The 25253-nt window shown below is 38.1% G+C and overlaps 1 protein-coding gene across 1 annotated transcript in view; it reads left to right on the forward strand.

Annotated features, from left to right (window-relative positions):
* The window catches only part of LOC150091507 (neuferricin), a 141215-nt gene that overhangs the window by 84937 nt on the left and 31025 nt on the right, over positions 1-25253 (forward strand). The gene's annotated exons all lie outside the window — the stretch shown is intronic.

Here is a 25253-nt window from a genome sequence, read left to right on the forward strand (position 1 = left end):
TTCTGTACCATTAAATAACCAGAAAGTTCTCATTCCTGATGAAAATGATAACCCAGTGGAAGATCCAAGTTACATTATACAGAGTAACAGAGAACTACACAAAATTGAACAAAGTGAGCTTAATTTAAATCTCTTAGTGATTTAAATCAATCACAATCAAAGCACGAGATCTTTTGGATTACAAAAAAAGAATTTTCTTGCTTACGGCAGAAGGATTTGACTTTGAAAAACAAAAAAAAAAAAATTAAACATCATCAACATTCCCTTTTTGTCTAAATGATCTAAACCCAAAGCTGAAGAATGGTGGTTATGGCTGTTTATTTATTTGTCTCAAATAAAAGAGTTTTATTATGCACAAAGGAAATAGTCTTCAGTAACTTCATGATCCCATTCTGTTGAACTGAAAGACTTCAGTGAGATTATGTTCCAAATACTGAATGCAATCAGATATAAGGAACACTGCTGGCAATTATGTGGTGACTTTAAGGTCATTATGCTTTTATTTGGGATTTGCTGAATTATAAATTTATTGTATCATTTTTCTGCCAGAAAGTCGCACACACTACATATTACACTGTTTCAAAGTGCCAACAATCATTCCAATCAAGCCTGCATAACACTATATGAGAGCCACATTAGTGGAAGAAGTCTGCAGCATCCTCCAAGCTTACGGCTTGTTGTAACCCTAGCATCCTCCAATGCTCTAGTGATATCACTACTACACCGGTACCAGGCCGTACCCATTCAAGCATGCACCATTCTATTCTCGTGTGTTGGTGCACGAGAGGAAGCATAATTCATGAACACCTTTCCTGTATATTCTTGTAATTAAATGTGGATCATCCCCATTAACCAATACAAGAAAACAAGGTCTGGTCGCAGTCACATTCCATTTCCACAGTGAACTTAACAAGGATGATAGTTCATTCAGATAATTCAGAAAAAAACAAAATATTTATGTTCCAGAGTTATAATGTAAGATATTGTCTGAGAATTATCTCCAGGCACTAATATAGTATGGTTGGTTCTCCATAATTCTTCTAATTTCTCCATAACTAAGTCAGCCAAATTGAAACTTATAGGGAATTCAAGGCTTAAGCACAAATCGGGTACACTTATGAGCCCAAAACATTATATCCAACTCTGTCTCCACAAGCAGGAACATGCCACAACATCTAGGAGTGACGTCACCGACCTGTGCAGCGTATACAGCCATCCCTCGATTTGTGCGTTTTTTTATTGCATGGTCAGGATTTACTACCAAAATTTTAGATTGTGCGCTGAGTTTCGCTACCTGCGCAATTTCTGTTTATGAAGCTTCAAAAATAGGAATGAAGAGCAGATTTTGAAAATTTATTTATTTATGTCTGTGTGACACCACGTTTCTGATATCCCGACAATATCTGCGTTTGATGTCTTGACTAGCACTTCAAGCTCATCAAATTAATTAACTATACTCCTAGCATTGGTGTACATGCAAGTATACATGCACCTGTTTCTACTCTTAGTTACCCTAACACAGTCCATGTATTTACTTGTTCCACTATGACTCCCAGCAGTCCTGGAAACCTCCATTTCTTTGCTTTGCAGGCTGCTGCTTATTTTAATAGAAGCAGTGCAAGAATCACTTTCACCTCTGCCAGAGGCTACTGTTAATCTATTAGTCCATGTATCTCCAAAGCTAACAGTTTTCCGACTCGCCTAACTCTGCCTCGATAGCATCAGCAAATATTATTGCACCCTTTCTATTTAAGTGTATCCCATCCCTGTAGAAGCAGTCTGTTAACAGTTTGTTAACAAGCACAAACCAGGCTGAGAATACACCTTGAGCCTTGCACAATCTTTCCAGGGCTGAATTGATTGACAAGGCTCTCATCCCATCCCTGTAGAAGCAGTCTCTCCTGTTAACAAGCACAAACCAGGCTGAGAATACCCCTTGAGCCTTGCACAATCTTTCCAGCGCTGAATTTATTGACAAGGCTCATCAATACTCCCTCTTGTCTTGTCTGGGCAGAATTGCAGACACTTTAAAATTCAATCCTAACTCACGGCTTTTTTTCAGCATTGAACTGTACTTGTTAAGTACTTCCGCTGGCCTCCTACTCTTAATATCATTAGTGCCAACATCTACAACAGTATCACCCTTTGCGCCCTTAAAAGATATATCTGCTCTACAACGTCATCAACCTCTGGCCCTGTTCCACCTATCCTTTTTGCACAATATGTTCCTCGTTTCCCCGACAGTAGAGTCACCGACAACAACTAGTTCCTTTGGGACCAGCGCATTTTAGTTCTTATGTCATATAATTTGTTTGTTTTGTTGTCACAATGAAATTGAAAATGTACTTTATTAGTTTTTTCTTTAGATGGGTCCCTGAAATTCCATTTTGCCTTGGGCTCCACGAAGGTGTAACATGCCACATTAGTCCACGAAGAGCAGTGTCCATTGATTACCACTATCTGTCTTCTCCCACTTAACCACCCTTTTATCCATTGTAGCACTTGCCCTTAATGCCATACTGCTCCAATTTGTACAGTAGTCTTCCATGTGTAACAGTATCAAAAGTTCTCCTGAAATCCAAGTATATGATATCAAAATTGTTTTGCATCCAGTTCTTTTGTGACTACGTCATAGTATCCAATCAAATTGGTCAGACAAGACTTTCCCTTTGCAAAGCTATGCTGTGGCTGATGCATTGCTCTGTGTTACCTTGCCAAACCTTGCTGCTTCTACTGTGAAGTGGTAAACTTTTGATGGAGATATTATTCAAGTAGGTCACTTGTTATTGTAAGTGTGGAATTTTGGCAAAGTTGAGTTTCTGTAGAATGTGTACCAATTTCTTTGCTTACATCTTTGTGCTGGTGGAATTGTAAGTAATTGGTTGCAAATGATATGTGAAAAGCTTGAAGTTATGCTAGATGTATGGTTATTACCCAGGAGTCACTTTGGTGTTAATGGCTTTAGTGATCACATATTTAAAGAGGTTTGAAATTCACTTCCATTTCTAGACCATAGGAATTTTCTAGTAAGGCTTCATTCCTTTAGGGCTATAGGAATCTGGTCTCAGGCAGTGGTGTTAGGTTCTTCTCATGGATAACATGCAAACCTGACCTGGTAATTTGCCAGGTGGGCAGGAGCAGCAGTGCGCAGCACACGCTTCTTGATTAGACCAGGGTTCGAGCCCACGACCACCGAATACGGAGGATGCGGAAAGGTCAGGCAATGACTACCGCATATCCTCGGAGCAATATGGCCTTAGTTGCTAATGCTCATAAAAAACAAATAACATAACATAACCTGGTAATTTATAGACATTGTACTGTTTCATGGATTATGTAGCTAAGCTTCATTGGCACTTGATGGCTGCTCATCACCAGTACAATATTGGAGGCTTAAAGAGGCACCTGAACTGCACAGTAAAGTTCTAGCCTTCACTCCCAGTTTTTCTACCATGCAGTAAGAGTGAACTTTTATGAATTATAAAAATTCATAAAAGTTCACATTATATTATTATACTTATTATAATTCATACAGATTCACAGATTGATTTCTGTTAAACCAGTCTAAACCTAATAGTTATACTTCAGGAGGCTTTACTGGATGATTTTATTACTTTCATTTCAATATTTTATATAAGAATTGTGTTTAGTATTTAAAGCGAAAAAGGCAGTGTACCAATAGGGATGGAATCCAACCAAATTGGATAAATTATAAGTTAAAACCTTTTTGCTATGGTTGGACAAAGTAATCTGAACACATTATGGAGTGGAATGCTAAATATGCTACTAGAACAGCAATCAGGATAAATAAACTTAATTTTAGAAAGCTTAAACAGCAAAAAAAAAAAAAAAAGTGTAATTATCAGATGAAATTTGATGTAGTTAGGTTGATATGCTATCAGAATAGCAGATATAAAAACCAGAGGTTGAATATGAACAGCAGAACTGCAGATGAACAATAATTATAAACCTAAATTATTCTAGGATTAAGGTACTATGCAGAACATATTAGTAGTGTCAAATGATGTAAGAAAGCAAGCTTATAAAGCATTAGCCAACCTCCCACATCAGTTTGAATTTATTCAAACTACCACCCATTTCACAACAGATGAAAGTTTGTTCCACAATCGGCCACCTACTTGCTGAATCCACACATCAATACTGCAACTGTTTTTCCTCAGTTTGAACTTATGCTCCTTCGTAGTTTGAGCAGGGGGAAGAATGCTGTGAGTATTGAGCATTGTGCTTGCTCAAACCATTTAAACTCTTAAACACTGCAATCGGATTACCTTGCAGGTGCCTGGTCTCCGGATGCTGTAGTTTGTAGAACTGGAGCCCTTTCTTGGTAGGGTCCTTTTTGTTCCCTTAACAGTAGTTTCGTCTTTTTCTGAACCAGTTCCAGCAGATCCTCATCTTTCCTAAAATGAGGCCTCCGGAACTCTATGCGGTGCACGGGATGTGGCTTGGCCGTTGCCTTGTACAGTGATGTAATCAACTCCTTGTCTGTGCTGGCAAAGTTCCTGTATATCTTGGGTGCCTCCTTAGCCAGGTGGGCAGGAGCAGCAGTGCATAGCACACACTTCTTGATTAGACTGGGGTTCAAGCCTGTGACTACCAAATACGGAGGATGCGGAAAGGTCAGGTAATGACCACTGCATATCCCCGGAGCAATATCGCCTTAGTTAGGTTAATGCTCCTAAAAACCAAATAATAACAACAACAACCTGTATATCTTTGAACGACATTGCAAAATTAAAAGGATGTTCGAAAATACAGAGTATGGGTTTAAGATATACTGTGCCTAAGCCTATTACGCCTAAAGTGGTAATATTTGATGTAGAGAAGGGGATAACAAAATATGACTTTCTAAAACAACTGCAGTTGAAGAATTTTAAGGACATTAATGTGACAGAAATATATGGACAGTATTGAAATATTATCAGTAAATAAGACCAAGAACTTACATGCAGAGAACTAGGTTGTACAGCTGGCTCCAGTATTGTGGTTGAAGACAAAGAACATGTCAAGGTTATTTATAGGCTGGTCAGCATGTATATTTAGAGAAATATCCTGTATCTCAACATTACAAATGTTTATCATTTGGACATGTAGCAAAATTTTAGAAGAGGGAGAGGCTGTGTAGTCACTGTGCCAAAGAAGGATATTTCTATAAAGAATGCCCAAATCGTAATCAGCAATTAGTATGCTGTAATTGTACGAGTAATGAAGTTGAGGCTGTTCAACTATATTGCAATTGAATGCTCAACATGTGAAAAATGTGTCATCTCAACTATAAAGAATGCCCAAATCGTAATCAGCATGCTGTAATTGTACGAGTAATGAAGTTGAGGATGCTCAACTATATTGAAATTGAATGCTCAACATGTGAAAAATGTTGCATCTCAACTAAATTATTTAATGGAGCGAGGTAATGTAGCGGTTGTCCTCTTGCAGGAGCCTTATGTAGTCTGTGGACAAGTTGGAGGATATCCACGATGATATAAGATAATATCAGTAGATAAGCCAATGGCTGCCATTATTGTATGCTCACAAGATTTAGTTGTTACAAAGGTAGCAACTTTTTGTAGCAAGAACATTATATGTTGCGAAATAGTATATCTCTTGACAATATATTGTCAATATTCTGAAGAAATGGATCCTTACGCGAAATATCTTGAAACACTGCAGCAGGCATTTGGCTCTTGTGAGATGGTAGTTGTTTCAGACTCTAATGCTAAATATCTCCATTGTGGAGCAGTGAGGTATCTGATGACAGGAATGTTACTGGAGGATTTTCTTGCTGATTCCGCAATGGAAGTGATTGATGAAGAAGGACATCCACCCACTTATTCGACTATGCATGGGCAGTTATATATAGACTTACCTATAGCTACTGGTGCAGGTAAGAATAATATTAGGAATTTGAAAGTGCTAGAGGGATATATGACCATCAACAGCATCTCCTTCAAAATAAGTGCACAAGACGTAATTCGAGATGTGCTTGATATAATTAGATTTCTCATTAAAAATGCTATGTGGAGTAAATTTAATGAAAAATACTTAGATTTAATATCTGATGTTGACTGGCTTAAATCGAACTCATGTGAATATGTAAAGACTTTAACAGATATATTGATAAAAGCATTTCAAGTGTTCATGAAGAAAAAGTGTTTTGTAACAAGAACTATTTTCTGGTGGAATGAAGAATTAACTTGGATGCATAAAGAGACTAAGTTTAAGAAGAAAGTATCAAAGATACAGGAGGTTAGGCGATTTAGAACTTGTAAACCACTATGGCAATTTGTACAGGTAGCACAGGAAGTTATATATTGGTGCTGTCAGTAATGCTAAGATAAGTACAGCCACTCCCTATTTAATGTAAGGGTTGCATTCCGCGGAACCTACATAAGTTATTAGTGGAATCCCGCAGGGCTTGGTGTTGGGTCCACTGTTGTTTTGTACATTTATCAATGATATTGATGAAGGTATATCAGGCTTAGTGTCGAAGTTTGCAGATGATACAAAGGTTGGCAGGGTTGTTAATGACAGTAATGGCAGTGTGCTACTGCAGCAGGATATAGAAAATTTGGGAAGATGGGCTGAGAATTGGCAACTGAAGTTTAACCTTGACAAATGCAAAGTACTGTATATGGGTAGAAGTAACCCCAGAGGAACGTACCAACTGTGTGGTACTACACTTAGGGTGGTAGAAAATGAAAAAGACCTGGGAGTAATTGTGCAGTCAGATATAAAGTTTTCTGAACAATGCAGACAGGCTGCAAGAGAAGGTCATCGGGTTTTGTCAATGATATATAGGAATTTTACTTGCAGGGAGAAGGAGGTGATTGTCCCTCTGTGTAGGGCGGTGGTCGGGCCATGCCTTGGGTGCTGCATACAGGTCTGGAGGCCTCATTTTAGGAAGGATTTGCTTGAAGGATTTTTAGGATTTGCTTGAGCATGTACAGAGAAGGGCAACAAGATTGGTGAGGGGAATGAAGGGATCCTCTTGCCGGGAGAGGCTTGATTTCGGCAGATTGCACCGGCTGCGGACTGGGCGCCTGCGAGGTGGTCTGATTGAGGTGTATAAGGCTGATGGGATTCTTCCACTTGTTCGGATTACGAACCTAGGGGGGCATAGGTTCGGATTGAGGAGGGACGGCTGTAGAATGGATGTGCGGAAATTTGCCTTTAGCCAGTGGGTGATTGATTGCTGGAAAGAACTTCCATCTGTCGTTGTGGAAGTTGATAGGTTAAATAAATTTGAGGAACTGGACAAACATTTAGAGGGAATGGTTGTGCGAATTTTTTTTTTTTTTTTTTTGGCTGATGCTACATAAGCTCATACGCTTGCTTTATTGCATCACATACCATGATTACTATTACTGTTACTAAGTTGGAATTTCCCCCATGCTTGTGCAGCACTCACAACTGTGCTTGCTGAATTGATTGAATCAAAAAAAAGAAATGTTCAACGAACATGTGAATAGAATTATTTATTGTATTTATTCAATTTTTTATCTCATGCGCAGGAAAAATTACAAAAGTGTGCAATTTAAACAATTTCAAAATTATAAAATTACAAAAAAAAAGAGGAGACAGGTGAGAGGAGAGAGATGTCAGTAAGTTTTACCTCTTGATCATCGTTGCCAGAATTGATGTCTTCAGCTGATAAGCATGCTGCTGCAGAGGTTGAGAGCTGTGGAGATTTAGAAGGGCTCGGCTGCCCAATCTTACGACAGAACATATTAATGGATGACTGGGTGGTGGCTTTTTTCTTTTCATTGTAGATCTCTTGGTAGCAAGCAAGCATATCATTCACCCCTCTGTTAACTTTTAAGAATCATTCGTTGTCAGGATCCATCTTCTCAAACCTAGCCATTGCTGATGCAATTTCACAAAATGCCATTGGCATCTCTCTGGTGATGAAGCATCTCGGCTCCTCATTTGGTTCATCTTGAGCTTTGGCAGTATTTTCTTCTTTCCCTATTGCTGCCTGCAAGTCAATAAGTTTTTTGTTAGATAATTCCTTCTCTTCTTCCTCTATTAACTCCTCCACTTCTTTGGCATCAACCTCCAACTGAAGTAGCTATGCAATCTTTACAATCTTATCTGTAACCTCTTCATATGATTCGTGGCGCTTCTGTAGCCAGGTGGGCAGGAGCAACAGTGCGCAGCACACGCTTCTTGATTAGACCGGGGTTTGAGTCCGTGACCACCAAATACGGAGGATGCGGAAAGGTCATGGAATGACCACCGCATATCCCAGAGTAATATGGCCTTAGTTGCTAATGCTCCTAAAAACCAAACAACAACAACATATGATTCGTCTTTTTCAAATCCTTTGAAGCCTTTTACGTGCTGTGGGCATATTTTCTTCCATGCGCCATTTAAACAACTTTTAGTAATTTCTGTTTAGGCTTTATTAATGTTTAAGATGGCGTGGTAAATATTGTAAAATTTCCAAAAGTCTCAGTGTAAAATTTTTCTCACCATCTGCTGCAGACAATGCCTAAGCAAATATGCGTAAATTAGTTTGCTTTTAAATTCGAAATAACACCCTGATTCATAGGTTGGATGAGTGAAGTCGTGTTTGGCAATAAAAATATGACTCTGATGTTCGAATTGAAATTGGCTAGATGCATAGGATGTACAGGAGCATTAACTATCTAATAGAAGCAAAATCTTGAAAGGAACATCATTGTCTTTACAATATTTTTCAACATTGGGAATGAAGCAGCATTTAAACCAATCCACAAAGATTTGTGGCAATGGGAAATTGTGGGAGCGAAGTTAAAAAACATGTAATTAATGATATTGAAATTTCGCAAGATTATTTAATGAAAAAACTTTCGAGCCTACAGACCAGTAAAGCTCCTAGAGTTGATGGTATATACCCTATAATCTTAAGAGAGGCGGCAAGCGAGTGCATTGAACCATTGAGACTAATTATGCGAGCATCACTAGACTCTGGGGAGATTCCCTTGAATTGGAAAAGTGCAAATGTATCTCCCATACATAAAGGTGGCTCTAAAAGTGAAGTTGGAAATTATCGACCTGTCAGTCTGACTTCAGTAGTAGGGAAAATCATGGAGGCAATGATCAAGGGTGGAATTCAGGATCATTTGGATCGAATTGAAATTCTCAAGGATACTCAGCATGGTTTCGTAAAGGGAAAATCATGTTTAACAAATCTGGTTCGCTATTTCGAAAGGGTCACTCACGAGCTGGATTTAGGGAATAATTTCGACATTGTTTATTTAGATTTCAGCAAAGCTTTTGACTCAGTCCCACATGAGCGGTTGCTTTATAAGCTGGAACAGGTTGGAATCACTGGGAAAATCCTTAGATGGATAGAAGTATGGCTTCAGGGCAGGAGGCAGAGGGTTGTGATAAATGGCTATTCCTCAGATTGGGTTGATGTAAGAAGTGGGGTTCCCCAAGGATCAGTATTAGGACCACTGTTGTTTTTAATTTTCATAAACGACATTGATGAAGGGATAGAGGGCGTGATGTCTAAATTTGCAGATGATGTTAAAATTGGTAGAGTAGTTAATGATCACTGTCAAGCTGAGCTTCTTCAGAGAGACCTAGATAGACTTCAGGAATGGTCAGAAAAATGGCAGCTGTGCTTTAATCCAACAAAGTGTAAGGTATTACACCTGGGAAACAGTAATCCCAAAAAAACTTATTCACTTGGTGGAGTTCAACTAAACCTAGTACTGGAGGAAAGGGACTTGGGTGTTACGATACGGTCAGACATGAAATTCTCTCAGCATTGTAAACAGGTTGCAAGGAAGGCCCATGGTGTCCTATCGATGATCTATCGAACTTTTGCAAGTAGAGATAGGGACATGATAATCCCATTATATAAGGCTTATGTTAGACCACACTTGGAATACTGTGTTCAAGTATGGAGACCGCACCTAAAGAAAGACATTGAGCTTCTTGAAAGGGTGCAAAGAAGGGTAACTCGCCGGGTGAGATCGGCAAAAGGGCGTCCTTATGAAGAAAGACTTCGAATATGTGGGTTGCAGAGTTTGGAAATTAGACACCTTAGAGGAGATTTGATTGAGGTGTTTAAGGCTCTGAGAGGCATCAGTAAAATGAATGAGGACAAAATTTTCAAGATTATAAATGATGCTAGAACTAGGGGACATAAATTCAAGTTACCGGGGGGAAATGTTTAGTTTGGACTGCAGGAAGTTTTATTTTAGCCAGCGAGTTATAAATTACTGGAATAAGTTGCCTTCATGGGTGGTAGAGGCCGACAGTTTGGGGAAATTCAAAGGTCATCTGGATAGTACTTTCGGGTAAGGGAAGCGCATAGGATGATAGGTTTAATTTCCTTTTTATTTATTTTTTATTTTATTTTTTTTATTTATTAATTATTATTATTTAGTTATTTATTTATTTATTTATTTATTTTTTGTTTTTATCATTGTTTTGTTTGGAATTTTTTTTTTTTTTTTTGGCTGGTGCAGCATAAGCCATAGGCTTTCTTGCACCATGCGGCCGTTACTAATACTAATACTAACTTTTTAACTGTATACCATGTAAAAGATAATGAAAATAATTATGGAATTAAATGTTTATTGCATAAAACAGCAGTTCCAAAACTGCGCACAGCGGAATATTTAAAATTTTCGAGAAAAAAACAGTGATACTCTACATCTGTCGGACACTGCGCATACTACTAGCTCGAGGTAGTTCAGTTTCAACATTTCTTATTAAGTCGTTTGGACCTAACTACTTAATAAACGAAACCTTTAAGTATTTCTTTTGGTCTAGGTGTGCCGTGAAAATGTTACTGAGACACTAAAGGCACCGTGAACCGAGAAAGTTTGGGAACCTCTGACATAAAATACACGATACAGAAACAATTTGTTACGGAAATATTTGAACAGTTGCGTTAACAGGGTTGACTTTCTCTTTTCATCAATCAATTTCCGATAGCCGACAACAATCTTCTCTGGGCACTGGCGAAATAAATATTGCAGAGAACCTCAAACCTTTTTGTTTGAGTTTCTCCGTGATACAAAAGATTTCATCTAGTTCTTTTGCTGTTATCTCCTTTGTGGTAACTTTTTCACCTGGCTTATTTAAAAAGTAGAATTTTTAAATGCAAGTCTGCTTTTTTTTTCTTTTTTTTTTTTTTTTGTAGTTGTTGGCGCATCGGCTTCTGTGGCCATAATGCACCTCCCAAGGTTTTTGCAGTACTTTGGTACCCTTTCATAGGTACCCTTTGATTTAACCAGAAATTTCAGTATCAACAAGCTGTTTCCTGTAGTTGAAAACAGCTTGTTGATGTGAGAGGCAAGTGGCGACTGATAAGAATGCACAACTTGTCTTACTTTATCATGGATGGTGTATCTCAGCCAGAGACCAAACTGAGTTCCTCTCCTGTCTGGAAAAAAAATAATAATAATAAGTAAATAAAAAGTATGGTTTTAGTGAGCTCAGGAACAACTACCAGCATTGGAGAAAGTGTAAAGTGTTTTCGGGTCAAACGGCACCAGGGGTTTCCCTCTTCTCCACGTAGTATACATTGTTGTGTGATACAGTACACTGTAAAGGCCAGAGATTTAAAAGTATGGATATTGTGACATGTAATGTTTTGTACCATTGTTCATCTGGCCTTTTAGCCATTGGGTCCCTAATGGGACCCACCATTGCCCACACTTGTACCTGTGGAGGCAAACCAGGTACACCCAGTATAGTTATATTTACTCTGACAGGTCCTGCCACCTAACTTGCTGAGATTTCAGTGGTTAGGGCCTAAAAAAAAAAGTTACATAATTTACACTGAAACGGGGTATGTCGAATGGTAATAGGGTTGTTGCATGGTTGACTTAAGTTTTTGAGTGTGAGTTTAGAATAATTTTGGTTTCTTTAGACGTAGTCGCAAAGTTAGAGAGAGAGTGGGAAGACTGGAGGATAAGGCAGAGGTGGGTTTAATAGAGAAGGCGACCCCAGATGGTCAGTGAGGCATGCCTATGCCTCACCAGAGGGAAGAAAATGGGGTGGTGAGGAGGGAGGATACAATAGACTTCTCCCCCCACCACCCAGGAAGTAAGAAGAAAGTACCATGCAAGAGTGCATTGGTATGGGGAGGCCAATGGCCTTGGCAGCAAGCGATACAGTCATGTTCGGTAAGTTTGTCTCAGAGGTCACAGCCGCTGGTGTCAGGTTCAGGAGCTGTGTAAAGTTACATAAATCTGGCATTTACAAAACTTGGTAAAGGCCATATTTATGTAGGTTATTGGGTGTTCGTGTAGTATTAGTGTGGGGGTTGTATTGTTCATCTGGCCTCTTAGCTAGGTGCTTGTGTTTTCACACAAAAACCTCTAGTTTACTGTCCAGCACCACAAGGAGGTGGACCAGGCAGTAGGGGGTATGAAAGCACTAGTGGGGCAAACTCTAGCCAAAGCCACAGGCATGGATAGTCCATTAAAAAGAAAGTAAAAGTGAAAGGTTGAAGGTGATAGTTGGAAGACAAGAAATACGAGGGGATTAAAGTGGTAGAGAGAAATAAGGGAGCAGTAGTGAAGGCACCTGCCCAGTTGAAAGGGTGAACAGAAGAGGTTCCCCTCGAGATAGAATGCCCATCCCATTAGAAGGGTGGGAGTTGACAAGTGTCAGTACGGTTATCCACCAGGCAAAGGGGGGAGCTAGAAAGCAACCAACCCATGTGATTGGAATGGAAAACTATATAGGGAAAGAGTCCCTATTAGCATTAGCAAGGGCACATGATGCAAGCTTATATAGCATCAGCCAAAAAAAAAAAAAAAACACCCCTTCTCATTTCACTCATCCACCCACTCCAAATGTTTGTCTAGTTCTGCCTTGAATCTGTTTAAGCTATCAACTTCTACAACAACAGATGGAAGTTTGCTCCATCAATCAACCACCCACTGGCTAAAGGCAAACTTCTGCACATCTATGCTACAACTGTCTTTCCTCAATTTGAATTTATGCCCTCTCAGGCGATTATTCTGAGCAAGAGGAAAAATCCCATCAGGATTGAGCATGCTCAAACCATTCAAGGCTTTATACACCTCGCAGGTGCCTAGTCTCCACACGCTATTATTTGCAAAACTTAATCCTTTCTTCATAAGAGCAACACTTTGTTCTATTCACTAACCTTGTTGCCCTTCTCTATACTCGTTCCACAGCTCTACATCCTTCTTAAAATGAGGCCTCCAGACCTGTATACAGTATTCAAGGTGTGGCCTGACCATTGCCTTATACAAGGGGATAATCACCTCATTATCCCTGCTAGAAAAATTCCTGTATATCATTGACAAGACACCATGGCCTACTCTTGCAGACCATCTGCACTGCTCAGTAAACTTCATATCTGCCTACACAATTACCCCCAGGTCCTTTTTTACTCTTTACCTCTGTCAGTGTAGTACCACACAGTTGATACGTTACTCTGGGGTTACTGCTTCCCATATGCAGTACTTTACATTTGTCAATATTAAACTTCAGTTGCCACCTCTCAGCCCATCTATTCAACTCTTCTCGATCCTGTTGCAGCAGCGTACAATCATTAGTGTCATTAACAACCATGCCAACCTTCATATAGTTTGCAAAGTTGGACATTAAACGTGATATACCATCATCAATATCATTGCTGATGCTATCGAGGCAGTGTTAGGTGGGTCGGAAAACTGCGAGCTTTGGGGGGGGATACAAGGACTAATAGATTAACAGTAGCCACTGGCAGAGGTGAAAGTGATTCTTGCACTGCTTCTATTGGAATGAGCAGCAGCCTGGAAAAGAAGATGCAGGGTATTTCAGAGACTGCTGAGAGTCATTGCTGTACAAATAAACACATTGGTTATGTTAGGGTAGCTAAGAATAGGAACATGTGCATGTATACTTGCATATACACCAATGCTAGGAGTTTGGTAAATAAATTTGAGGTATTGCCCAAAACATCAAAGGCAGATATTGTTGGGATATCAGAGACATAGTGTCACACAGATATAAGGAATGCATTTAGGGAGTACAATGTGTACAGAAAGGATAGACAGGACAGGAAGGGAGGAGTGGTTATGCTGTTAGTTAAGAAACACAAAATCTTAGGAAGTGCATCCAATTGATGTTGGTGGACAATGCAATGTTGAGTCTGTTTGGTGTGACATAAGCACTGGGAAAGGAAAAATGAGTGTAGTTGTGTGTTATAGGCCTAATGAATACGATGAGTATAATGAGCAATTGTGCAGAGAAATAGAGTGGGTTAGTAAATCAGTGTGTCTTATAATGGAGGATTTTAATTTCCCAGAGATTGTCTGGAATTTGTTGGTTGATCACTCATACACTAGCAAGCCTTTTGTGGATTTATTGGATGATTGTTTTATACAGCAGCATGTTCATTAGGCAACTATAAAGAGTAATACTCTTGATCTGATTATCAGTAGTGATTCTTCGTCATGCATTAAGAATCTGCAGATAAAGGGACCACTAGGTGGCAGTGATCACAGTGTGCTCCAGTGGGATTTACTCAGAGGTAACTACCATCAGGGGTAAAGGGAAGGGTTTTTGCTTTCGTAAAGGGGACTACAGTGGTCTGAGACAGTATTTAAATTCTATATGGTGGGGACCAACTGATGATGTTACCAACAGCAAATTCAAAATGGGAAGCATTCAAAGAAATAATCTTGGACGCTACTAGGCTTTTCATACCGACTAAGAAATATTGTTCAAGATTTAGGCCTAAATGGATGTCAGATGAAATAATTAGACATGTGCAGAGAAGAAAAATGCATGGGATACATATATAAATTAACAGGTGACAGAGAAGCCTATGATAGATATAAGCTGGTCTGTAACCAAGTCACAATGGAGGTTAGGCATGCAAAGGCAAATTAAGAGAAATCTTTGGCAAAGGATGCAAAGAGTTCTTTACTTATATAAACTCTAGAAGGAAGGGGATGAATCAGATTGGGCCACTTGATATCGATGGTTCAACTGTTGATGGTCCTGCTCAGGTAGCTAACAAACTAAATGAAGATTTGGCATCTACATTCACACATGAGAAATTATTCAGGCAGGGGAATGGTGGTGTATTAAACTCTGGCAGTAAGCTAGATAATCTTGTAATAACTGAGAGTAAAGTGGAGGAGAAATTGCTGAAGATAAACATAAGAAAGGCACCTGTGGTGGATATAATCTATTCAGTTATATTAGAGACAACAAAGGAAATAAGCAAATCCTTAGCCATAATTATGACAGCTTCCTTGGACTCAGGGAAGGTACCCATGGACTGGAAATGTGCAAATGTGACTCCAATCCACAAAGGAGAATCAAAGGGAGACACAGGTAATTACAGACCTGTTAGTTTAACTTCTGTTCCATGGAAATTAATGGAGGCACTGGTTAAAGAAGCATTGCAGGATCATCTAGACAAAACTTCAGTTATAGCTCGGACACAGCATAGGTTTGTTAAGGGAAAGTCTTGTCTGACCAATTTGAGTGTGTGTGGTATGGATGTTTATTGGCGCATTAGCTGCTATGGCTATAGTGCACCTATTTGTAGTCATATTAGAAAATAACAAAAATGAAGCCAGTTTAAATTAATTTCAGTTCTGATACCTATTCATAAAAGATGATAAACTGCAATTTGTTTTAAAAAGCAGAAAAGTCTGTTAACATTTGCATCTTCTCCAATGATATGATGTAGTTTCAATGGTTCTGGAAGATTAGCCAGATTTTGAAGTATTGAAGCTCAATGTTGTTGATAATGAGGACAGCAATTAGAATATGTTTGACTGTTAGATGTTCTAAGCAATGTGGACGTTGAGGAGGATCATCGTCCATTAGTAGATGGAAGTGAGTCAGATGGGTGTGTCCTATTCGTGTGAGTACCACTTCTTCCTGCCACACTGTCTGATTGCTCGTGTGCCAGAACTTTGGGAGTTTTTTTTTTTTCAACTGGAAAAGTTTGGTATTTGTTTGGTTATGCCATAACTCTGTCCACTGTGCATGGCATGCTGCCATTTCTGCAGTGCTTATGTCTGTGTGACACCACATCTCTGATATCCCAACACTTTAAGCTCACCAAATTTATTAACTATACTCCTAGCATTGGTGTACACACAAGTATATGTACACCTGTTTCTACTCTTAGTTACCCTAACACAGCCCATGTATTTACTTGTTCCACTGCGACTCCCAGCAGTCCTGGAAATCCCCATTGCCTTGCTTTCCAGACTGCTGCTCAATTGCATTTCAATAGAAGCAGAAGCTACTTTGGTGCTCTATCACACAATAGCCAAGGGGCAAGCTCTATTGGCCAGTGTTAGCATCACACACCATGCCGACATAGTCATTTGACACATTCTTTTTTGCTGAGGGCTGATGACCCTCCTATGTGTGAGTCCTGTGGCACAATTTTATCACTTAGACACATTTTAATTGATTGTCCAGATTTTAGCAATATCCGTGTTACCGCTTTTAACCATCTGACTGAGCCGTATACACTCAGTCAGATTTTATCTGACAATGACAATGTCTGCTGTTTTTAGCTTTTTGACTTCAGTAAACCTTTTTAATCACATTTAAAAAATCTTATTATTATAGTTACTCGTTTACTGATATTTATCTTTTAGTTTATACTTGTTTCATACTTGACTTAGTGACCTAAATCATTAGGCCACTGAAAATTTTACTTTTTATGACCAGGTTTTGGCGCATTATAGCCTTAGTTGCTAATGCGCCAATAAAACCCAAGCAACAACAACAACACCATGCTAGCTAACTAGCAATGGCATGGGTGTCTGTTTGTATAGGCAGGGGGATCCCACTATGACCATCTGGGGGGAAGGTAGGCAATCTTAACCACTCATAATCCTCATTTGCTCTCTACACCCATTCTGGTTTTATAATTTTTTCTTACATTTTATACTGATATTATGCTTTTTTTCTTACATTTTCTGTTAGATTATTATTTTTATTTTTTTCCATGCATCTTTTTTCTCACACTGTGGGAGAGGATGCAGTGGTGTGTAATGTACTTACTACACTAAATATCTAATAATTAAAATTAAGTAGCTAAAGACTATGGGTTAGTAAATACTTATATTTATCATTAATCAATCAATGTGTGGTTTGCACCCTTTCACACACTCACAAGCATACTCTCATTTATTCTGCTGGAATCCAAAGAGTTTATTGCACCACAACCACCCAGTTTGGGACAATTGTGGAAAGCAGCTGAGTCAACTTGGACTTATGTTGCTGGGGTTCACTTTTGAAAATCCATATTGAATCCTTGTCACATCAGATCTAGGTTGTTCTGAGGGCTAAAGGCGAACCTACACACAATTAGTTAAGTGTACCTAATTGCCACTCTGTGTAAATTGACATTGAGGTGCATAATAAATATATGCAACAACTGACATATACATGTGATTGCTTTAATGATAGAGGAATTAAAATAGTAGTAGTAGTAGTGGCATGTGATGCAAGAAAGCAAATGTATGAGCTTATGCAGCATCAGCCAAGAAAAAAAAAAAAATCACACCATTCCCCCCAAATGCCTGTCCAGTTCCTCCTTAAATTTATTCAACCTATCAACTTCCACAACAACAGATGGAAGTTTGTTCCAGCAATTAACCACCCGCTGGCTAAAGGCAAATTTCCACACATCTATTCTACATCTGTTCTTTCGTAATTTGAATTTATGCCCTCTTAGGTTCGTAATCTGAACAAGTGGAAGGATCCCATCAGAATTCAGCGTGCTGAACCCATTCAAGGCCTTATACACCTCAATCAGATCACCGTGCAGGTGCCTAGTCTCCAGCCACTGCAATTTGCAGAACTTAAGCCTCTCTTGATAAGAGGATCCCTCCATTCCCTTCACCAATCTTGTTGCCCTTCTCTGTACATGCTCAAGTAAATCTACATCCTTCCTAAGATGAGGCCTCCAGACCTGTATGCAGTACTCAAGGTGTGGCCTGACCATTGCTTTATACAGAGGGATAATCACCTGCTTTTTTCCCTGCTAGCAAAATTCGTATATATCATTGACAAAACCCCATGACCTGCCCTGGCAGCCTGTCTGCATTGCTCAGAAAACTTCATATCTGCCTGCACAATTACTCCCAGGTCTTTTTCATTTTCTACCACCTTAAGTGTAGTACCACATAGTTGGTACGTTTCTCTGGGGTTACTTCTACCCATATGCAGTAATTTGCATTTGTCAAGGTTAAACTTCAGTTGCCACTTCTTAGCCCATCTGCCCAAATTATCTAGATCCTGTTGCAGTAGCACACTGCCATTACTGTCATTAACAACCCTGCCAACCTTTGTATCATCTGCAAACTTCGAAATTAAGCCTGATATACCTTCATCAATATCATTGATAAATATACAAAACAACAGTGGATCTAACACCGAACCCTGTGGGACTCCACTAATAACATTAGTCCAAGAAGAGCAGCACCCATTGATTATCACCCTCTGTCTTCTCGCATTTAACCATCCTTTTATCCATTGTAGCAACTTACCCTTAATACCATTCTGCTCCAATTTGTACAATAGTCTTCCATGCGCAACAGTGTCAAAAGCTTTCCTGAAATCCAAATGTATGATATCAAAATTATTTTTTGCATCCAGTTCCTTTGTAACCGCATCATAATATCCTATCAAATTTGTCAGACAAGACTTTCCCTTAACAAACCCATGCTGTGTTGGAATTATTGCTGCAGTCCTGTCTAGATGATCCTGCAATGCATCTTTAACCAGCGACTACATTATTTTACCCGGAACAGAAGTTAAACTAACTGTCTGTAATTACTCGAGTCACCCTTTGATCCCCCCTTTGTGAATTGGGGATACATTTGCACATCTCCAGTCCATGGGAAACTCCCCAGAGTCCAAGGATGCTCTCATAATTATGGCTAAGGGTTTGCTTAGTTGCTTTGCCGCCTCCTTTAATATAACTGGATAGATCCCATCCACCCCAGGTGCTTTTATTACGTTTAACTTCAACAATTTCTCTTCCACTTTGCTCTCAGTTATTACAAAATCATTAAGTATCCTGCTACAATTTGATAACCTTCTGTCATTTTCAAACCTTAATAATTCCTCACGTGTGAATGTAGATGCAAAATACTCTTTCAGTTTGTTTGCTATCAGAGCAGGATCATCAACAGTCGAACCATCGATGTCAAGTGGACCAGTCAGATTCATCTCCTTCCTTTTAGAGTTTATATAAATAAAGAAATCCTTGCTGTTTTTCTTAGCATCTTTTGCCAAGGATTTCTCGTAATCTGCCTTCGCCTGCCTAACTTCCTTTGTGACCTGATTACAGATTAACTTATATCTGCCATAGGCTTCTGAGTCGCTTGATAATTTATATGCATCCCATGCATTTTTCTTCTCTGTTTGTTACGAGTCTCATTAGTTCATTTGAATTAGTTCATTAGTCCTTAAATGATAGACTTGTACTGGCAGATTTTTTATTGGTTTTCCATGGCCTTTCCTGAAACTTTCTAGCCATAGCTTGTATCTTTTTTGAATTCTTTACCGTACAATTGTATTGATCAACACCACTGTAGTCATTCATTTTTGGCTGAACAAATGGTTAATGGACAGATGAATGTAAACTTCAGATTTTTCCATTCTTTGCATACTATTTGATATTATGTTTAAGGCCTATGTTTAAGGTATCCCATAATTGATTGTTAGTAAATTAATTTCATTTCATATTCTTATGTAGTCTGTCTCTTTTATTATCTTCTTTTTCCCATAGTTACTCCTATACTAGATGCTCATATTTCTGATTATTTATTATTTTGTGATGATATCAGTTGACAAAATTGACATAACTATGTAATAAAAAAATGTCCTATATTTCTTATATATTTAAAACATCCTTTATTTCTCATATGTAATATCTTGCATTTCTTATTTTCAAATTTTGATCATATTTGGTGTAATATTATATTAATTTAGATTAATACTGTTCAACCTGTTGGATGACAAGCTTTAGAAGCACTGATTTATTTAACAGTGTAAGTCAGTGGCGGATTTCCGCACAGGCGCACGAGGCCTCTTAAATATAGGGGGCCTCAAATCTCAGGTCTCAAAAAAAAAAAAAAAAAAAAAATTGTTTCATTTTTAATTTTTACACTCATCATTATTACTGTTACTGTATAAAACTATAATTTAATATGAGAAGTTAGTAAACTCGTATGCGAATATCCCTACATATTATATGAAATATCTATTCGAACTAAGTGAATCTGAAGTAGAATACGTATTATCATTAATGCTTAGTTGTGCCATTTTTTCATTTAAACATTAGTTAAAATATGTATGAAAGAATTGCGCAACCAAAATGATTAAAACCGCAACACCAAATCTAGAGCGCGCGCTATAGTAAAAATGTGCGCATAGAGTGCACACTGTAGTGGTACCGAAAATATTTAGGAGGGGCCTCAAAATTGAATTGCACCTGGGCCTCTCAAGTGCTAAATCCGCCACTGGCGTAAGTAATGCAGTTTTTAAGAACTAAATTGGATAAATGTACTCGCCTATTAGTCGCACAGTCTTTTTCTGATCTCTGCTGAAAAATTTTCAATAACAACAAACTTTCGTCAATTATAACATGAAATAATGTGAAGAAGAGTAATGATCAAGGTTGCATCTATTTTCTAGTTGATGTCATTTTATGCATCAGTTAGGCAATATAATTTAGCAGAAATGTAATGCTCTCAGTAATGCTGAGAGAAAAACAGAAAACCCAGTTTTTTGGGTGCAAAGGAAGCAATATTTGTAATCCTCTTATGCCAAAAAAGATTGGAAGCTTGGTAATTCCTAGTAGAGAGATGTGTTCTTGTCTAGAAATTGAGTGTCATTGAAGATGAGAAAAGGAGCAGTAGACTCTTTTTTTGTGAGAAATAAGATAGGACTGAGTTTTAGATAGATTAGAATTATCTAAGTTTTCTTTGCCTGCTGAATTACCTGGAGATTGGCATTTAAGGATTTGGTGGAGTGTATTGAAGAAAATGAAGTTGTTTGTATAAAACATGGTTTTGCAAATTTGAAGGTAGATTGTAGCATGCTATCATCAGGAAATAAATTTGAAGGAAAATTGCTCCACATAACAGAAGTGTAATGGAAGTGTAATCAAGAAGAGGAAAAGTTGGTTCTATGAGTTTGGAGTTGGAGAGTGAATCAATTCACTCTCCAACTCCAAACACAAAACACATAATTTTGTCAAAAGAATTTCCAGTTAGTGTAAGAAGTCATTAATATTAATAAACAAGAGGAAAAGAGTGGTAGAGAGAACTGAACTGAACTTTTGAGAACACCAATTTTAGTGGAGATATTAGAAGACAAGAGTCATTGACCCATCACTCACAGGAAGCAGTCAGAGAGAAACTGGATACCTAGTTTTCTCTCTGACTTACAAGTACTGCCTTTGAAGCAAAAAACAGTCCAAAATCCATAAGTTGGTAGCCTGTTTAGAAGACCTTTTATGCCAAACGTGATCAGAAACCTTAGAAATGTCAAAAATAAATTTTGCCAAATTTTTCCATCAAACTTGTCTAAAGATGAACGGCATAAGTCATTATATCACGAATAGAGCACCACTGATGGAATCTATATTGGTGGACATTGATCATATGGAAGGTTTCAACATAGTATAAGAGTTGGTGGTTAATGAATTTCTCCATTACTTTAGAAACAGTAGAGGTAAGGGCTATAGGGCAATAATTGTATGGGAGAGATTTGCCACTCATTTTAAGGACTGGTTGGATATAAAGAAATTTTGAAACAGAAGGAGAAACACCAGTGGAATAAGAATGTGTAAAAAAGGCAACACAGAACAGGAGGAGCTCAAGAGTGCTGCTTTTGAGAAAAAGTGGAAAAATTCCATCAGAACCTGGAGCTTTCTTGGCACCAAGATTGTTCAGAATTCTTCTAACATCCTTCTGTTGGAAGCTCACAGGAGGCATTGAATGCAATGTTACTGGGTATGGTAAGAAGAGGTGTGCCAAGATATCAGTACAAGAGTCAGAAGAAAATTAGGATGCTAGTAAGTTGGCTTTATCTTTAGCTGTGGATGCAATAAAACCATCAGGTTTTAACAGAGGTGAGAGTATAGATGGACAAAAGTTGCAAGACAGAGCTTGACACACCCAGGGTCCTGAGCTGGATATCATCATTCTTCTCTTCCTTGGTGATTCTCTCTCTCTCTCTCTCTCTCTCTCTCTCTCTCTCTCTCTCTCTCTCTCTCTCTCTCTCTCTCTGTGGGTAGTTCAGAAATTTTTTTTTTGGCTGGTGCAGCATAAGCCTCAGGCTTCCTTGCACCATATGGCTAATAATAATAAGGTTGAACACGTTAACCCTCCCAGCATTACTGCAATCTATGAGAGCACATGCAAACATTATTATTTGCAGATAATACAAGAGATTAATGTCATGTCTACTTCCCTAAATTATATGATATATGTATTGTGGTTAAACACAAAAACCTGTTTGTGGAAATTGTGATGTGAAATTTAAGAATCATTTTTGAAATCTACACATAAAAATTGACTGGAAACAGCTTATGGAAGTAAAAATCATTTTGGCCAGCCAGTGTTATTAGGATGGGAAAATGGAGAGTTTTTGTTGTTTTTTAATAGTTGATGCTGTATAAGCTTGCTTCCTTGCATCAATTTGCTACTGCTATTACTAAATGGAAGAATGTAGCTACCCGAACCATAGAAGTCAAAATGTGAAGGAGTGGTATGCTAGACAAATTACACTTATTTAGCATAATGGTTTCTTTGCTGTGAGACATGTTCCACTTTGAGATGAAAGAGACTTATTGTGAAAAGAAAGAAAAGTTATTAATTCCCCCAGAATATGAATTACGAATAAAATGGATATTATAGCTGCTGTGAACACAATTAAATGTGTTAAATAAATTCTATTCAGTTAAATAAATTCGATATTGATATGCATAGTATATAGCTAATACATGATCATGTGTTAGCCAAATGGTGCAAAGAAAGCCACAAGCCTTTGCTGAAACAAAAATAAATAATATGTAAAAATAAAAAATTAATATATAAATTTTCTTTATTTTTATTTTTCCCGTTTTTATTTTTATTTTTCTGTCTTAATTTCCCCAGGCTGTTTGCCTCAACTCCCTGCAGAGGAAACTTATTCCAATAATTAATAACTTACTGTCTAAAAGAAAGCTTCCTGCAATCCAGTCTAAATCTGTTTCACTATAATTTGAATTTATGGCCCCTAATTTTGGACTCATACAAACAGTGAAAATTCTGGTTACCCATTGTTGGATCCTTTCAAGAAACTTGTTTGTGTGTTTTTTTTTTTTTTTTTTTTTTTTTTTTTAAGGTGTGTTTTCCATACTTCGAAAAAGTATTCTACGTGCAGTCTTACAATTACCTTATACAGTGGCATTATGTCCTCTGTACCTCTACAAACAAGTCTTCAATAGAAGACCATGGGCCTTCCTTGCCACCTGTTTACACTGCTCAAAGGACTTTGTGTCCACCTGTATCATAGCTCTCGAATCCCTTTCTTCCTCTACTGGTTTTAAATCAATCCACCAAGTGAGATTATTTTGAGATTGCTATTTTCCAACTGTAAGTTTTTGTATTTTGCTGTATTAAAACATAGCCGACACCTTTCTGGCTATCCTTGAAGCCTATCCAAGTCATCCTGAAGGAACACTGCTTGGTACTTAACATTAAACACTCTAGCAGTCTTCACATCTCCAAATTTCGAGGTCATTGATGAAAATCAGAAACAAAGATTTCTGATTTTCTTGAACTGATTTGAGGATCCCACTTGTAATGTTAGACCAATCTGATGGATTAATCACAGTGCTCAGCAGCACCTTGCACTTGGAATCTTACTCATGAACTCAACATATTCCAGCTTATACCGTAGCCTTTCTTGAGGGACTGAATCAAATGCTTTGGTAAAATCCAGATAAAGTGTTGAAATTATTTCATACGTCCATCTCATGAATAACTGTATCAAAAGAGTTAGCCTGGTTAGTTAAACATGATTTTCCTTTAAGAAAAATGTGTCCAGCCTTAAATTCCATTTCTACCTAAATTTGTTCCTGTATTGTATCCTCCATCAAATCCACTATAATTTTCCTTACCACTGAAGTGGGTAGTTACCCACTTCACTCTTAGAACCACCTTATTGTATTGGTGGTAAGTTGGCATTTCTCCAATCCAGAGGAATCTCTCTCTCTCTCCCCCCCCCCCCTGCATCCAGTGATGTCCCCATAATTAACCTTAAGGGTTTGATGCACTCTCCTACCACTTCCTTCACAATTACTGGGTTAGGTTAGGCTACAGTTTTATTATGACTGCATGTTCTGCAGTCATAAAACTGAGAACTGAGGAATTAAGACATTCAGCAAGCAAGAGGTTGGCAGCAGCCTATGGATGGTCTGAGGATGGGCTCCAGCAAGGTTCCCAAAACATTACCTTAATGTTTAGTGATTTAGTTAATAGCTAAATAAACTATCTTAATATTCACGTGTTTTATTATTTTTTTATGGTTTTAAATTTGACAGTGAACCATTGGAGGAAAGTTCACTTTTTACCAGGGGATTCAGAGTTCATAGTTTTTTTTTTTTTGTTTGTTTGTTTTTTTTTTATTTCTTCCATGCAATTTAATTTTTGTTTCTTGCCCCTCTTGCTTTAACTAAGCAATCAGATAGTAAGTTTCATCTTCGAACCCATACTATCCAGTTATATTAAAGGAGGCAGCAAGGGAAATAAGCAAACCCTTAGCCATTATTATGAGAGCATCCTTGAACTTGGGGGAAGCCCCACGATCTGGAAATGTGCAAATGTATCTCCAATTCGCAAAGGGTGACACAAGTAATTACAGACTTGTTAGTTTGACATTCTGTTCCAGAGAAAATAATGGAGTCACTGGTTAAAGAAGCATTGCAGGATCATTTAGACAAGACTGCAGCAATAATTCAGACACAGCATGGGTTTGTTAGGGGGAAGTATTGTCTGACCAATTTAATTGGATACTATGATGTGGTCACAAAGGAACTGGATGCAAAAAATAATTTTGATATCATATACTTGGATTTCAGGAAAGCTTTTGATACTGTTGCACATGGAAGACTGCTGTACAAATTGGAGCAGTATGCATTAAGGGCAAGTTGCTACAATGGATAAAAGGATGGTTGAGTGGGAGAAGTAATCAATGGATACTGCTCTATTTGGACTAATGTTATTAGT

This window comes from Mastigoproctus giganteus, chromosome 1 (assembly GCF_048544385.1).
Source record: "Mastigoproctus giganteus isolate SK-2022 chromosome 1, ASM4854438v1, whole genome shotgun sequence".
Taxonomy (NCBI): domain Eukaryota; kingdom Metazoa; phylum Arthropoda; class Arachnida; order Uropygi; family Thelyphonidae; genus Mastigoproctus; species Mastigoproctus giganteus.